This window comes from Geospiza fortis, unplaced genomic scaffold, assembly GCF_000277835.1.
Source record: "Geospiza fortis unplaced genomic scaffold, GeoFor_1.0 scaffold120, whole genome shotgun sequence".
Classification (NCBI taxonomy): domain Eukaryota; kingdom Metazoa; phylum Chordata; class Aves; order Passeriformes; family Thraupidae; genus Geospiza; species Geospiza fortis.
In genome coordinates, this window is record NW_005054364.1 from 3,289,650 (window position 1) to 3,300,387 (window position 10,738).

Genomic DNA, 10,738 nt, shown 5'->3' on the forward strand with positions numbered 1-10,738 from the left:
ATCTAAAATGTCCTGTATGCAGCTGGGAAAGAATGAGGAGAAAAATGGAGAAGAAATGTACAAAAATTGAATTAGGAGATTTAAGAACAGAACTGAGCACCATTTTTTCCCTTTTCAGCAAATTATAGAGATAATTTTGAAATCCCTAATTCCTTTCCATCTTTCCCCTTTTCCCCATAAGAATCAGTTTGTATTCTGTGCCCTGTTAGAAACTCTGTTCTGTTTCTCTGTAGTCTCTGGCACATTCAGGACCCCTGCCTTTCATTCTTTTAGGTGACATTAACAGCCATTTGTCAGGAATGCTTCTGTAGTGACATCCTCACTAAGTCTGCTACTCGGGAGACAATTATCAAGCAGTGAGAACAGCATGGAAGGCAAGCATTTCAAAATGGAGTCAAAGCTGTAGTGAAGCATTTGCCTCAAGCTAAAATAAGCCAGGTAGGCTAGAGCTGAAACAATAGCATGGTGCAGACACATGCTGAGTAGATGTAGCATTCTTATTTTGTCATAAAATCTTCCACACTTCATAGTGTAATGTAAAAAAAAAAAAAAAAGAAAAGAAGAATGAGCTACTCAGCACCACCATTCTCTACTATCTCATGGCTGATTGACACCCTGCACTGACTCAGGGCTCTCCAAGTATCATCCAGGTCCACATTATAGAAAGCCACTCAGAATGACTCACCATTCAATATGCTCACATTCTATATACTCACCATCTTTCTGACTTCAATAAGGTTTTTATTTTTTTATTTATTTTATTTTAAAGTCACACTGTTTTCTTTCTGTCCTCTATTTGTTTTTAACCCAAACTATTGGCTGTAGGAGTTTTGTCCAGAGTACCCAGCAAGGCAGCACAGGTTAAACATGCTGTGCTCCAGCTGAAATTAATAAGAGGACTTTTCATAACAACAGGAATCCTGGCATGCACTTAGGAGCCTGTGAACTGGATCGTGGCTTTTAAGCCAGTGCCCTGGTGTCTCATTCCTCACAGGCAGTGGTAGAGCAAGATTATAATCTCCATCAGAAGCATCTTCTTGTCCTGTGTGTGGACCTAGTGTGTGGGTGGTGAAAAGGGAAGAAAGCCCTGTCACTTCTCCAGACTTCTTGTAAGATTTCTGCTTTCCCTTCATGACAGTAACAGTGAAAGAATAGTTTCTGAATTACCTACAATATAGGGATTTCTCTTGTCTGACCTCCCCAGCTGGCTGGTTGCAGGGAGGAAAACTGTGAAATTAGAGATGTCAGAAAGGTAGATGAGGTGTTTTTTCTTCTTTTAGTTGATAGTACAGAAGGATTATAGCACTTGAGCTGTTATCTTTCTGATTGATATTAGCCCTGGGGCTTTCAACTTGTACAGTCTTACTGTAATGTGTGTATACATTGTTTTAATTGTGCAGCAAAGGAGGAAAAAAAAAAGTATATACACCTACCTTTATCACCTTTAACCCTGCTGACCATATGTAAGGAGATCCTAGCATTTGAGAGCAATTGAACTTGTTCTGGTCATTCTCTAAATATATTACAGTAGCTGTTTCTAAGATTCCCATTCTTAAATGTTCTGGCAGTACCTGAAATGACTCAAAGTTCAGTGTAAATGTTATGTGCTGTCTGCTCTATGTTGATATTAGGATGGCATGTTTCCCAGTAGCAAAGTAAATAATTAGCACATAAGAAGCAATTATTTCTGTTAATAAACAGCCTACAGTGCCAGTTTGCCCAACATAAACCTACTGGATCTGTATGCCTAGGCAGCACAAATAGGCATGTATGCACAGGCAGCACAAATAGTCCATGGGGCCATGGCCTCAAAAAATTCTAATAATACAGCTAGGATAAGGGTAGTTGCTAAGTGGTTGGAAAATTGGAACCTTGGAGGAAGAGATGATTCTATATTTGTGCTTCTACCTCAAATTCACCAATGATCAAATTAGCTGTAGGGGACTCTCTCCCTCTGGATGTGCTGCCAGATTAATAATACTCAAAGCAAAGGCTCTGAAGAACAGCAGGCAGAGTATGTTCTCATATGTCCTGCCATGAGAGTGGAGTTTCCTATCCATTCTAGTAAGGATGATTGCAGTAATGTCTGTCTCAAGTTCTTCTTCCATCCAGACTGAACATAATCCAGTCTGAACCCATTACACAGTGAACCTGTGTAAGCTGGTACTGACCAGCTTGTCACACAGCAAAAGGTAGCCTAGTTAGGCAGAGGAGCCAGTGCAGCACCCTTAGAAAAAGTTTCCAATAAACCCTGTACCACACTCAATTTGACTGAACAGGTGGTTTCTATCCCTCCTTCTAGCTCCTCGAGAAGAGGTGAGGGTCTGGCTTTTCATACAGGTGTCACTGAGAGGAGGGGATGGAGATTGAAGCCAGCCTGCCTGGCAGGACACCAACCAAGTTCACTCTGTGAGTGCGAGGAGAGCTGAGTGTCAAGAGTAGGATGATAGTCCCTTTTAAATTAATTTACAGTGGTCCAGATAAGATTAACAAAGATGTTTCAGCCCCTGAACTTCTTGCTACGTAATTATGAAAGGAACAAGAGCACCAGAAATTTATAGAACACCCAGAGTCTGAAGAGTCACCCTCGCTAAGCTGGCATTTGCCCAAATACAATACATGAGGAAGGAGGAAGAGTATTATGGGAAGCAGTGAGGTTCAAAAGAAATACATTAATTGAGTCCTTTCCTAATAGGAGTAATAGGGGTGAGTTTCCTTTTTCTTAAAGATGCAGCTTTCCAGAATCTCTAACACACTCTGAACGGTTGCACTAAATGATCTTAGGGGTCTTTCCCAACCTAGAAAATTCTTTTAGACTCCTTCATCCGTCATACAGTTACCAGATGAAAGGGTAGTTGGTTTGAGCTTGAAAGTGAAGCCTTCTTTACCTTAGAAGTACTATTTCTCACTCCTCTTTGTCATTTTTTGAACAGCTGCAACATGCAAAACTGCTAACCTTAACTCTCCTCCTGCTAATTAGGCAACAGCATTAAAACTCTTTATTAAGGCACCCCTCCTGGGTGGCTGCAGATATATATACTTTCACAGAGTAATTGCTTTCTGGCCCTCATTTAAATTGGAGTCCATAGGGGGCCTGTGGAATTCTGCTGCCTTCATCTCCCACTGGCTCATTGTGCCTGTGACACAAATTTAGAAACGGGACTACTTTCCAGATCTGCATCTGAAAGAAAATGTAAGTGAGGGAGGAAAAATAACAGTAGTTAGTAGATGAGATGTAAGAGGAATTACACTGGAAGAAAACAAAGTCTTCCACTCTAATTCCTTCTTTTACCAGGACAAAAAAAAATTGTGAACATTTTTCTGGCATTTCTGTTTTCTGTCTTTTGTCTAAGATGGTGCAGCTTGAAACTAGGTTAACCAGATCCTGAAGGAACTTAAAGACCATTTAAAGCAAAGCTTAAATAAAACCTATTTTGCAAATATGACCCACAGCTTTCTAGGTCCTTGGAGTCTCAGGCAAGGAATGTAACCCAAATATGAAAGGAACTGGCTCTTCCAATTCAGACTGTGTCAACTTTAGCTCCAGGAAAAATGTTTCAGCTTTATTCAAAGTTCATATTTTGTTGAAAATGGACCCTTTTAAAGGCACTGAAATGAACTATTTGCCTGAACAAAACATTTCTGTCAGAAGAACTCCAAAAAACCAACAGGTTGGAAGAAAAATGTGTGTTCATGCTTGATTACACAGAATATAGTCAGGAGGGTTTTATGCATAGAGAAAATTCTTGGTTTTATGCTTTGAGTTTTTGAGATATGTGCTTTAGCTAGGTATTTCAAATTAAATGAATAGTAGTAAAATGGTAATTGTATTGTTCTTATATGTCTTCAGAGTTAATATATTCTAAGATGAGCTAATTCATATCCACCAAGCAATTGTTTCAGGCAGACACTTCTACTCTGTGTGGTGCTCCAATTAATGTTTTCTAAATTATAGTCATAATCATAAGGACTGGAAACTGTAGTTTTTCAAAAAAGTGTGCAGATACAACAGCATGAAAAGAAATTCTGTCTCATTTCAACATTTTAAAATAAGTTTTGTTCAATTCTTTTTGTGTCAACACAGAAATAAAGTTTCATAAAACTTCAGGTATATAATTGTCTCTTTTGGCAGTTTTTTTTCCAACATCTCACAGTTTTGACAGTTTTCAATTATTTCCACTATAACTTAATATACATCCTTCATTCTTCTAACTCTTTTTCTCTCTGTAAGTCTAGGTACTGGAGCAGAGTTTTGCCACAACCTAAAAATGCCCCAGTGCCATACACACAGAGACAGACAAGGCTCTGCACCTGTCAGTCCATGGCAATTGTGGTGCTAGTGCTTTGTTTCTTGCCTCCAACAAAAGGCTGATTACTGTTGCCATCTCCGTGCACAGCTGGGTCTTTCCAGAAAGGTCTGTAGCCCCTCATCACATCTATCTAATTAGGCTGATTGGTTCAAAGCGCTGAGCCAACCTGATTGAGAGGTGTGCTTGGCTCAGTGTCCTTATTTCTAACTGCTTTTTTGTGTGTTAAATGAACCTTGCTGAGGCCCTTTGTGAGCCACTCTGCCAGCTTGAAGCAAAGATGTGTGACTGGTGTAATGCTGAAGAAATAAAACCTATCCTTCTCACTTGCTGTGGGCAAGCTACACCACAAATACACTGAGGTCTTAGTTTTAAAGTTGTGGCTACATAGAGAGAAAAAAACCAGCCATGAAGTTCAAAGATTAAGGATTTGGACAGACACAAAACAGGGATCTACACATAGAGATTAGCGCAGGCTGATTAAACTAATTTTCCATTTAAAGGTAGTTTGGCCATCCCAGATTGCTTTAAATCTGTTGTGTAGAAGGTATAAACAAAAAAACCCACTGTACTTGTTTCAGGGGTTGTGAGCTTACAGCTGATATAGTTTCAGGCTGCAATTCTTGCAGCTTTTTCATAATGCAGTGATCCCATTCAATTCTCCTCCAGGGCCTCAGAGACTCAGCTTCCAGTGTTGCAAAAGAAATAGATTTTTCTAGTAGAAGTATCATAAAAACACATGAGGATGTTGATGATGGGTTACACTGGAGCAAGAAGAGGGGTGAGACAGGGCTGTGCCAGGAAAGAACTGCCTGACTCCTGTGCTGCAAGACCAAGAAGGAAACGGGGTAGAGAAGGAGGCTGCATGGTGTGAAGCAGAATTCAGGCATTATTTTATCTTTTACATCCAAAACTTAAGAGATGTTTAGATTAATGAGATTTATTCACTCCACGGTGGTAGCCCAGGAGCTAATTCTCTATTGGCTGTAATTTTTGTACTCTAGAGATATTTTCATTACAAGGTTCAACAAAAAGGAACATTTGCCCATATTAAATTCACAGCCCATATTAAGCAGCACAGCATTCCTGTGACTGCTCGTCAAAGTCAATGGATAACTTGAAGGCTGTAATGTAAGAGCGTTGGTTTCTCTGAGAATAGAGCAATTGCACTTTTAGGAGAGTTCAAAATCCAATCTGACATATATATACATATATATATTCTGCAAATGCTGCAAGTGCTTTTCTAGGCAAGGTGTGCTGAAATAATTATTTTGAATACAAAAATTACAGCTGAAAATATCTCTAAATATCTTTAAACCTTAAACTATCAAGTGCTCTACTGGCTCCAAGTTCTGCTACGGTTAAGTAACAGTTAATGTCAAGTGCATCAAAATTTGCAGAAATCATTCCTCTAAAAGAGATGAACCACCTGACAGATTTACATCAAAATCAGAGACACTTTTTGCAGTTTCATTTGATTGCATGTGAGAGTGTTTCATAATCTGATGTTCTGCTGTGCAAATTTAGAGTGCTGCCATTAGCTTTGAAAGCACTGCAGTAAACCCACCATCCACGTACCTGACTCAGCAAAACTAAACCCCACACTCCTTTTTAGAAACTGAATTCTTAATATTCTGCTCTTTTACCTTTGTTTATTCTTAAGGGATCAAAAAAAATCAAATTGTTTCATTTTGGAGGAGAAGGAAGATGTTTCAGCTTCAGCGCTTTGCAACATTTGATCCATTTTCCATTTCAAATATACTTTGGTATGTACAGCTGACGTTCACAAAGAATTTTGCATTCAGAATTAAAAGCTCATTTGCACACAGTATACACAGTGCATTACCTCCTTTTATAGAAAGATCACTGCTCATGAGTAGTTATCTAGAAAAGGTCTTACTTCAGACACATGACAGATAAGAAATCAAAGTGTTTCCACAAGCACACTCCTTCCTCTTTTCATGCACCCACATGGCTTGGACCAAGTGGTATTTACTCACAGGTTTGAAAGCCTTTGTCCGCATCATAAATGTTAAACACTGGAGAGATTTGTCTGAAGAGATGAGATAAACTGTGCACAAGTATTGCAAAGTCCAAGGTAGAGTGTGGGTGGGAGAGGGCGCTTTGCGCTGGTGTAAAAGTGAGAGAGCTAGGAGCTATGTTTGGTGTTTCAATAAGTATTATAGGTATTAGTCTTCATGCCTACAAGGCTTAAGGCATTACAGCTGTAAAGCTGGGCTTAGGGAAGGCTCAACAGTCTTTGATAGGACATTTTACATTGTTGAATTAGAATTTCAAGGCATAAAAGACCACCTCTTTCTCTTCAGTTTGAATAACAGACCTTTATGCTAGCATCAAGCTGAAACAGCCGATGAGTCTATGGTGCATAGGTGCTCACTTTAAATAAATAGGAAGCAGTTTTTACTCTCACCTCCATCAGCTGATCACTGACCAAACCCTAGCTTTCTCCTAAATATGTTTTGAAATCTGTTTGCAGTCTGTTCCTGAGTCCACATGGTGTGAACACAGACACACAGGCTCTATCAGACAAATCACTCTGTAACTCCATGGTCTTTCCTTCCCCACCTGGGAAAAGAGGGAAAATCCTCAAGCAGCAGATCGAATTCTCACATGCCTTTAAAAAATGTCCCCCAAGAAGGCTTAGAGCTCATGGATTTCTTCCAGATCTCCTGTGAGTCTTTAAGAAAGGCCTGAACACTGGCCATGCTCTTGCTTAGTGGCAATTCACCTCCTCCACACTGGGAAAACTTATCCAGCTGGTTACAATGCTACTTAAACTGGCATCCATACTTCTTCACATCAGCCAATAAATCCCAATAGGGATTATAGTGTATAGTATAATCTGAGTGAAAAATAGTAGGCTAAATATGTTGAAGAGACCTGGCAAGCCATTTGTTAGATAAGGCCCCCAGTATCAAAGCTACAGTTGGGGAGAATATATAAAACATTTACATGTCCAGGACAGATAGTGAAATAGGAGCTGATAAGGTGACTAATTAAAGCAGAAAACCTTTGCTTCCTGAATTAACATATAACATTTGAATGGAATTAATAGGAACCCCTGAGGCTGAAATAGGGACATGGCTTTTAAACTGTGCTGAAATGCATTGAAATAGTTACACTTCTTTGTAAGATAGACTATACAGAAAAATACAGAAAATAGGAATGTGTGTGCTAAAAACAGAGACTGTCCTTTCTCCATTGGAATGTCTGACAGCTAAAACAAATTGGTTTGGCTTTGTCATTTAAAACAGTGAATGATATTTTTTCAAGTTGTTCTCTTGTGGATAGATTCTTACAAAATGAGAGCAGTGATTCCATTAATTTGTGTCTCATCTGTGGTCCCAGGTGATGTAGTTAATATAGTTTCCGTAATGTCAAGTTAATACTTGTTCCTCCTTTTGGTGAATTCTTTTACAAACTTGCCCTCAGCTTGTGTTATACCCTCTGCTAGAAGAGGAGTTGAACTTGGGAACAGAGACTTTAGGCTTGAGCTAAAAAAAATTATAAGATCTAAAGAAATGAAACTTCCGCATATGTCTTCAAAAGCGAGTTGGGTTATGGCTCTCCCCTTTCCTGTGGGGAACCAACCCAGTGCCTGGACATTTCACAGAGTTTTACCTCTTCTTCCATTCTTTTATTTTCCATTTTCTGTGTAAAAAGCACAGTCCTACATCTTGACTGAAAAGGAGGATGAGGTATTTCAGCTGGAGACAGTGGGACAACGTTGCCAAATGCAAACGTGCTGTTGACATGGATAGTGCTTCCCAAGAGGCCTGGTCCTTGGCCGAGAGAGCCTCCAGGCAGAAGATGGGAAGAAGTAATACTCATCATCAGAATATCTAACTCATTTCATGAAACAAGCTGGACATCTATTCAGAGAAAACTTATGCTTTCAGGAAGAAATTTCACCTAAATTTTAATTTCTATTTAAAATATTAATCAAAATTTGTGACCTTAACTTTTCAACAGAGCAGTTATTTGTACTCTTCCATGCCTTTGGGAATTTTTGAGTGGTCTTCTCAGAGATAAAATGAACACTGGTGTAAAACTGTTTCACAAAATAAATTTGTATGTTTCAGGAAATGCTTCTCTCACAATGATAGAAAGAAAAAAGTAATTGGCATAATTTGGTACAATCAGATGGTACAAAAGGCACTAAAAAGAAGTAAGCACTAGAGAGTGATAAATCCAAGGACTTTTTTTTTTCTATTTTTCATTCCATTTGGAAAAAACTCACAACATAGTTAAAGCATTATCAGAATTGATGGTGGTCTCTCTGGCTAACATTTCAATGAGTTAAAACTTCAGGGATGTTTGGCTGTATTCCAGGTTTTTTCAGCTCTTTTAGGAATTTTAATTTTTCTTGGATAATTAGATCTCTGACATTAGACACATATAATTAACAGGGAAAATGGCTTGCATGCTGGCTATAATAGCACTGTCTGATCTGTTTGCCAGATAACTGTTATGACCTGTTTTTTTGGAACCAATTTATTCCCACATATAGCAGCAGACATGCCTCACTGGAACCATTTCAATTTGTTTGAAAGGATGAAATCCTGGGACCTTTTACTGATTTAAGTAGGCCCAGGATTTTGTATGCATCCTCAACATTTCCTTTTAAGATAAGACTTTTTCAACTTCTTTTTTTTTATATATATAGTTGAATCTGAATGAATCCCCCATGTCAATAGAATAATAGGACTGAAACTTCATGTGCAAAGCTGTATTGCTCAGAGATGTTTCTTAGAACTGTCACAGATGCTTTTACTGTAATTTTCAAAATGTGCCTCTCTGGGTGGGAGGGAGATATGTTCTCTTTAAACTAAAATATTAGCTTTATCTGTCTGTTGTTAACCAAAGTTCAGGACTTGAGTGTCATTCATGTCTTTTGCAAAATTGTCCCCAAGACATTTTAATAGCCTATTTACCAACTGCTAAATAAACACCACCTGACAATAAAGGACTGGAAAAAAATGTTTTCAGCTGCTTGTTACCATGTCTTTTATGCTACTTACAATTTTCTGCATCTAGATCAAGTTTTGGTTCACTAAAATAAAACTTTCTCTCCTCATTTTTTAAGGAGTAAAAAATGTGGGTATGAGGTGAGGGGAGTCAGCAGCATATTAGTTTTTATTTTTGCTTCTGAGCATGGGGTCCAGGAAGAATTTTTAGATGACTAATAATAATAATTTTAAAAAAACCCACCAAACCAACAACAAAACAAAACAAAACAAAACAAAAAAAAACAAACAAAAAAAAAGCCCACCAAAACCAAAGAAAATAATAAAAGCCTGAAAAATAGGTTGAAAGTGTTTTAGACCAAAGTGGTGTTAGGATTTGCAGCTGAGTACTTAATTATGATCCAGCTTTTTGGTCTAGGCCACAGGAAGCAGGTTTCACTTCTGTGGCATAAGAGAAAGGTCCATTAAGCATTTTTGAAAAATCCCAGGATGATCTGACAACAGTGTATTACAGTTCATGGAGAAATGGCTGTTAAGACACGTTCCAAGCATCCTTATATTCCACTAGGTGCAATAGATTAAAAAAATAGATCACAGAGAATTCAAAACCTTTACCAACTCTGCAGTTAAAGCGTATCATTCACATTACCCCATATTCTTTGCTTTTCTATGTGGAAGATAAAAACAGATCTCCTACACGAAGCTCACATTAGAGGGTCAACAAATACAGAGCAGATTTTTTTTTTCTAAATCAGATAATCCTCTACAGTACTACTTTTGATGTATGGAGTTCCTAATGCAGTGGGTTTTTTCCCCCATCTCTCCTGGGCATAATTCCTTATCTTTCAACATGCCTACAATACATGAAGCCACTACTGTGGTAAGTATGCAGCACAGTGTGAACATATGTGGAAGTGTGTGTATATATAGTTACTGTTTAGATTCCACCTTTTTATTTCAATATCTTTGCTTAAGCTGTCAGGTTGGAAAACAACACTGGTTTTTTTCTAAAAAGAAAAATGGTTTTATACTTCTTCCTCCAGTTTCTAGTAGTCAGTGCAGAACAGCACTCTGTTCATCATAGCAAGCTGAGAGGAGGGGAGCAGCAAAAGGAAAATTTTTGGTGGTAAAATTTTTGAACACAGTCATTTTATTGCACAATTTAGATTTACAGTGCCACTGGGATTGAACATATCCATTTTTAAAAGATCCATTTTTTCCTGCAATATTTAAGACCAGACAGGATCCCCAACTATCTGCTAGTTTCTGTACATGCTCAAACTAGAACAATACCTATCTTGAAGAGCTCACAATTTACATACAAATTCTCTGCAGAAGTTCACAATGGAGGGCTGATCACATGCCTTTGTGAAGAGAACCTCCTTTCTATCCCCGTTTGATTGCTAGAGCTTTACTATTTGTATTTTCCTGTGAATCAAAGTC